The 7,429-nt window shown below is 42.2% G+C and overlaps 1 pseudogene; it reads right to left on the reverse strand.

Annotated features, from left to right (window-relative positions):
* Positions 1–5,808: 5,808 nt before the first annotated feature.
* Positions 5,809–6,738, reverse strand: LOC145545588 (small ribosomal subunit protein uS5 pseudogene; annotated as a pseudogene).
* Positions 6,739–7,429: the final 691 nt, after the last annotated feature.

Raw genomic sequence — 7,429 nt, forward strand, 5'->3', positions numbered from 1 at the left:
CTCAGTAGAGTGCTATAATGTCATCTATGAGCAGCCTGGACATTCAATCTTTATTTATTAAGGTGATGTAGCTGTTCAGTTGCTCAGTCATGTCAGACTCTTTGTGAACCCATAAACTGCAACACTCCAGGCTTCCCTGTCTTTCACTATCTCCTTGAGTTTGCTCAGACTCATGTCCACTGAATCAGTGATGCCATCCAAACATCTCATTCCCTGTTGTCCTCTTCTCCTTCTTTCTTCAATCTTTCTTCCCAGCATCAGGGTCTTTTCCAAAGATGATAGATACTACCAATTGACATAGTAGAGTGCAAATTTTCCAATTTGTAGTTTGAGGCTTTATCTGATACATTAATTACAAATACCAACAGGCATAATCAAAATGATTTTAGACAGTTAATTCAAGGAAGGGTTTAGAGCATAGATTGAATTAGATCCGCATTTTTTTTAAGCCATTTTTATCAGCACACCAAGGGCCTCCCCACCTTTTTAACGATGACTTCATATTTGCTGCTTTTAGTTTTTAATCCATTCTGCCAATCTCTGCTTTTTAATTATTAGTATTTATACCATTTATATAGAAATTCCCTGGTAGCTCAGTAGGTAAAGAATCCACCTGTGATGCAGGAGACCCCAGTTCAATTCCTGGGTCAGGAAGATCTGCTGGAGAAGGGATAGGCTAACCACTCCAGTATTCTTGGGCTTCCCTGGTGGCTCAGCTGGTAAAGGATCTGCCTGCAATCCAGGAGACCTGGGTTTGATTCCTGGGTTGGGAAGATCCCCTGGGGAAGAGAAAGACTATCCACTCCAATATCCTGACCTGGAGAATTCCATGGACTATATGTCTACAGGGTCACAAAGAGTTGGACATGACTGAGCGACTTTCACTTCACTTCATACCATTTGTATTAATACATCGAGGCTGAAGTTAGCCATTTTAATTTTATTTTTCTTTTTGTTTCCTATATTTATTATTCTTCCATTTTTTTTGCTTATTTAGTTTTTGTTTGCTTTGTTTTGTTGCTTTGTTTTCCTATGAGTTACTTGAACATTTTTTTAGGACTCCATTTTGATTTGTTGGTGGTGCTTTTGAGTACATTGTTTTGTACAGTTTACTTAGTGGTTGATCTTTGTATTGCAATATACATATGTGTTGTATTACAGTCTGTTAGCATCAATATTATATCTAAGAAACCTCACTTTCATTTAGATCCTTCTTGAGTTTCAGATGGTATTGTGGACCGAATATTTCTGATACCCCAACCCCAAGTTTATATGTGAACCCCTAATCCCATGTGGCTGTCTTTCAAGGTAGAATCTATAAAGAAGTAATTAAGGTTGGTGGCCTTTCAAGATAGAGTCTATCAGGAAGTAATTAAGGTTAAATGATGTCAAAAGTGTAGATCTCAGATCCAATAGGATGAAGAGGTATGAGATATCTTTCCCTCTCTCCTCTCCCACCCCTTCAGCAGTCAAGCACTAAGGAAAAGCTATGTGAGGACATAAGAAGGTGGAGATCTACAAGCTAGGAAGACTTCCTTTATTTATCACTTCCTTTCTGTTTGAAGCATTTCCTTTAGTCATTCTTGAAGTGTATTTCTGTTAAATGATAAATTCTCATGGTTTTCTTTCATATGACAACATTTTTATTCTCCCTTCTCTCCTGAAAATAGGTTTCTAAGACCTGGAATTTGCGGTTAACAGTTCTTTTCTCTCAGCACTTGAAATATACTGTGACGCTGCTCCCTGTCTTGCATTGCTTCAGATGAGAAATCTGTAAATCAAACTGATATTTCTCTATAGAGAAAGCTTTAGTTCCATCTGTTGATTTCAAGATATTGTCTTTGTTTTTAGCATTTAGAATTGAATTCTGATGTGTCTTGACATGGATTTCTTTAAGTTTACCCTACTTGAAACTCTCAGAGCTTTTTAAATCTGTAGTTGCTCAGTTGTGTCCGACTCTTTGCAACCCCATAGACTGTAGCCCATCAGTCTCCTCTGTCCATGGAGCTCTCCAGGCAAGAATGCTGGGGTGGGTTGCCATTCCTTTCTCCAAGGGCTCTTCTCAACCCAGGGATTGAACCTAGGTCTCCTTTATTGCAAGCAGATTAGAGAAGTTGCCAAGAGAACACACTGGTCATAGCAAACACCCTCTTCCAACAACACAAGAGAAGACTCTACACATGGACGTCACCAGATGGTCAACACTGAAATCAGATTGATTATATTCTTTGTAGCCAAAGATGGAGAAGCTCTATACAGTCAGCAGAAACAAGACCGGGAGCTGATTGTGGCTCAGATCATGAACTGTTTATTGTCAAATTCAGACTGAAATTGTGAAGAAAGTGGAGAAAACCACTAGACCATTCAGGTATGACCTAAATCAAATCCCTTATGACTATACAGTAGAAGTGACAAAGAGATTTAAAGGACTAGATCTGATAGACAGAATGCCTCATGAACTATGGATGGAGGTTCGTGACATTGTACAGGAGACAGAAATCAAGACCATCCCCAAGAAAAAGAAATGCAAAAAGAAAAATGGCTGTCTGAGGAGGCCTTACAAATAGCTGTGAAAAGACAGGAGGCAAAAAGCAAAGAGAAAAGGAAAGATATACCCATTTGAATGCAGAGTTCCAAAGAATAGCAAGGAGAGATAAGAAAGCCTTCCTCAGCTATCAATGCAAAGCAATAGAGGGAAAAAATAGAATGGGAAAGACTAGAGATCTCTTCAAGAAAATTAGAAATACCAAGGGAACATTTCACGCAAAGATGGGCTCAGTAAAGGACAAGAAATGGTAGGGACCTAAGAGAAGCAGAAGATATTAAGAAGAGGTGGCAAGAATACACAAAAGAATTGTACAAAAAAGATCTTCATGACCCAGATAATCACAATGGTGTGAACACTCACCTAGAGCCAGACATCCTGGGATGTGAAGTCAAGTGGGCCTTAGGAAGCATCACTACAAGCAAAGCTAGTGGAGGTGATATAATTCCTGTTGAGCTATTTCAACTCCTGAAAGATGATGCTGTGAAAGTGCTGCACTCAATATGCCAGCAAATCTGGAAGACTCAACAGTGGCCACAGGACTGGAAAAGATCAGTTTTCATTCCAATCCCAAAGAAAGACAATGCCAAAGAATGCTCAAACTACTGCACAATTGCACTCATCTCACACGCTAGTAAAGTAATGCTTAAAATTCTCCAAGCCAGGCCTCAGCAATACATGAACCGTGAACTTCCAGATGTTCAAGCTGATTTTAGAAAAGGCAGAAGAACCAGAGATCAAATTGCCAACATCTGATGGATCATCGGAAAATCAAGAGAATATCAGAAAAACATCTATTTCTGCTTTACTGACTATGCCAAAGCCTTTGACTGTGTGGATCACAATAAACTGTGGAAAATTCTGAAAGAGATGGGAGTACCAGACCACCTGACCTGCCTCTTGAGAAATCTGTATGCAGGTCAGGAAGCAACAGTTAGAACTGGACATGGAACAACAGACTGGTTCCAAATAGGAAAAGGAGTAAATCAAGGCTATATATTGTCACTCTGCTTATTTAACTTCTATGCAGAGTACATCATGAGAAACGCTGGGCTGGAGAAAGCACAAGCTGGAATCAAGATTGCCAGGAGAAATATCAGTAACCTGAGATATGCAGGTGACACCACCCTTATGGCAGAAAGTGAAGAAGAACTAAAGAGTCTCTTGTTGAAGGTAAAAGAAGAGAGTGAAAAAGTTGGCTTAAAGGTCAACATTCAGAAAACTAAGATCATGGTATCTGGTCTCATCACTTCATGGCAGATAGATGGGGAAACAGTGGAAACAGTGACAGACTATTTTTCTGGGCTCCAAAATCACTGCAGATGGTTATTGCAGCAATGAAATTAAAAGACACTCCTTGGAAGGAAAGTTATGATCAACCTAGACAGCATATTAAAAAGCAGAGACATTACTTTGCCAACAGAGGTTCATCTAGTCAAGGCTATAGTTTTTCTAGTAGTCATGTATGGATGTCAGAGTTGGACTATAAAGAAAGCTGAGCACTGAAGAATTGATGCTTTTGAACTGTGGTATTGGAGAAAACTCTTGAGAGTGCCTTGGATTGCAAGGAGATCCAACCACTCCATCCTAAAGGAGATCAGTCCTGGTTGTTCTTTGGAAGGAGTGATTTTGAAGCTGAAACTCCAATACTTTGGCCATCTGATGCGAAGAGCTGACTTATTGGAGAAGACCCTGATGTTGAGAAAGGTAGAGGGCAGAAGGAGAAGGGGACCACAGAGGATGAGATGGCTGGATGGCATCACCGACTCAATGGACATGGGTTTGGGTAGCCTCCGGGAGTTGGTGATGGACAGGGAGGCCTCAGTTCAGTTCAGTCGCTCAGTCGTGTCTGACTCTCTGCGACTCCACGAATTGCAGCACGCCAGGCTACAGTCCATGGGGTCGCTAAGAGTCAGACACGACTGAGCGACTTCACTTTCGGTATTCCCGTTCATGCACTGGAGAAGGAAATGGCAACCCACTCCAGTATTCTTGCCTGGAGAATCCCAGGAATGGCAGAGCCTGGTGGGCTGCCATGTATGGGGTCGCACAGAGTCGGACACGACTGAAGAGACTTAGCAGCAGCAGCAGCAGCAGTTTATTTAGATCTGAGTTAAAATTCTATTTAAGCCATTTAAGTGGGGAAGGCAATGGCAACCCACTCCAGTACTCTTGCCTGGAAAATCCCATGGACAGAGGAGCCTGGTGGCTGAAGTCCATGGGGTCACAAAGAGTCAGACATGGCTAGTGGCTTCCCTTTCACTTTTCACCTCCATGCATTGGAGACAGAAATGGCAACCCACTCCAGTGTTCTTGCCTGAAGAATCCCAGGGACGGAGGGGCCTGGTAGGCTGTCGTCTATGGGGTCGCACAGAGTCGGACACGACTGAACGGACTTAACAAGAGCAGCAGCAAGCCATTTAGGAGCTAAATTATCTGAGTAAAATATTTCAAATTGATTGATTGATTTCTATAAAATCAAACATGATGCCAGTCTATATTTGACCTCTGTTGCTTTAATCAGCAAACACGGCCCTCCTTCCCCACCCTTGATGAGACCTTATACACATAGGCATACATTGTTTTATTTGGAGAACTTCTTTTTCCTCACTGTATTTGGTGACGTTGCCAATTATAATACCATTGCAAACTTTACCACACTCCACAAGGATTGAATTTTGTCCATCCTAAGAAATAAGCTGCATGAGGCATCAGCATTATCATGTTTACTCATGCCTGGAACAATGTTTCATCCATGAGACTAATTATTATTTCTTGCATGTATAAATAAATAATGACTCAAATCCCAATGATATTTCTTTCCCAGTGCAGTAAGGTGACAGAACCCTTAAAGATTTGTAGTGAGTGCTGGTGAGTAACTGGCTCTGTAATGAGGAGTAGGAATTTATTGCATTAGCAATCTAATTGTTCTGCTTCTTTATTGCTTACTCTACATTTCTCCCTCTCCACTTGGCTGCATCTATCTTACTCTGCATGTCTTTATCTAGACTATCTCGGTATTTTTTTCCTTAAGTCTCTAAGCTTCTTTATTTCTCCATTCTCTCTCTTATGATCTCTTGCCCCCTGATATTTTTTTAAAAAATTGTATCTCTTTTGATTCTTGTTTCTGTATTTTATTTTTCTTACTTTCTCCATTTTATTTATTTTTTTACCCAGCTTCACCGGTACCTCCGTTCACTTTATTTTTCTCATATAAAGCTATGTGATGGGTACAGCTGGAGCCTGGGTCCTCTGCACAAAACTCAGGTGTGAGTCTTTACAAGATGGTCAGTGAATTCCTGGTAGAGAGACTTGGTGAACACTGTCTCTTTCTACAGATTGGGGTGAGATAGCTGTAGGTCTTGGAAATGGGATTAAAGGTATCCTTGGCAAAGTTGCCCAGGACAGCAGTGCAGCCCCTGGCACAGGTGTGTTGTTCTTGTTGTTTAGTTGTTAAGTCATGTCTGACTCTCTGCAACCTCATGAACTGTAGCCCACCAGGCTCCTCTGTCCGTGGAATTCTCCAGGCAGAAATACTGGAGTGGGTTGTCATTTTCTTCTCCAGGGGATCTTCCCCACCCAGGGATCGAACCCAAGTCTTCCGCTTGGCAGGTTGATTCTTTACCACCTGGGAAGCCCAGCAACAGTGTAGCTTAATACCAGTCATCAGCAGCAGCTTTTTGGGCACAGATAATACCAGTGCTCCTGGCGGCAGATATGAGGTGCACCAGTGCAGAACCACAGCAGCCAGTCACCTTGCAAGAAACCAGTATCGGGCTTGCTGATCTTGTTAGTTACACCAGTAGCCTCACTGCATGGTGATGGAGAACTTGGTGAGAATGATGGCCCCATGGATAGCAGAGGCTGCCTCCCTGGAGCACTTAACACCCACACTTGGTTGTGACCCCATTGGTGACAAATGCCTAGACCCTGTTCTGCTGGCCAGCACAGGCTTACTTTTATACAGGCATAATCTTTGAAACCTTGTCTCTGAGAGATGCCACCAGGAAAAAGTCAATGATCACAGATGGGCAATGATTCCTTGGTGGGCAGAAAGAAGACATAAACCTCCTCCAGGGATTTATCTTCATGTCCTTGATCAGGATGCCCAGCTTGGTGACTGGGAGCCACTCTTTGTCTTCTGCTCTGGCCCCAGATGTTGTCAAAGCCTCCATGGAAGCCACTGTGGCCATCCATCCCAGGGGCACCCCTCAGCCTGTGGGGACTTCAGGTTCTCTTGCAGCACCAGTATCATCCAACTTTTGGTGTTTTTATGGAGAAGAGCTTACCTTCCCCATTTTAATTTTTTTGCTTCTTACCTGTCTAGCCAAATCTTTATCTCTATTCTTTATCAGATCACAATGGGACTGTAACCTATATGTGTTTATTTAGCATTTACTAGTTATTCAGTATTTATTTGCTATCAGTTCATTTCAGTTCAGTCGCTCAGTCATGTCTGACTCTTTGCGACCCCATGAACCACAGCACGCCAGGTCTCCCTGTCCATCACCAATTCCCTAAGTCCACCCAAGCCCATATTCATTGAGTTGGTGATGCCATCCAACCATCTCATCCTCTGTCATCCCCTTCTTCTCCTGCCCTCAATCTTTCCCAGCATCAGGGTCTTTTCCAATGAGTCAGCTCTTCCCATCGGGTGGCCAAAGTATTGGAATTTCAGCTTCAACATCAGTCCTTCCAATGAACACTCAGGACTGATCTACTTTAGGATGGACTGGTTGGATCTCCTTGCAGTCCAACGGACTCTCAAGAGTCTTCTCCAACACCACAGTTCAAAAGCATCAATTCTTCAGTGCTCAACTTTCTTTATAGTCCAATTCTTACATCCATACATGACCACTGGAAAAACGATAGCTTTGACTAGAC

This window comes from Giraffa tippelskirchi, chromosome 4, assembly GCF_054371585.1.
Source record: "Giraffa tippelskirchi isolate mGirTip1 chromosome 4, T2T-mGirTip1v1.2.pri, whole genome shotgun sequence".
NCBI classification, from domain to species: domain Eukaryota; kingdom Metazoa; phylum Chordata; class Mammalia; order Artiodactyla; family Giraffidae; genus Giraffa; species Giraffa tippelskirchi.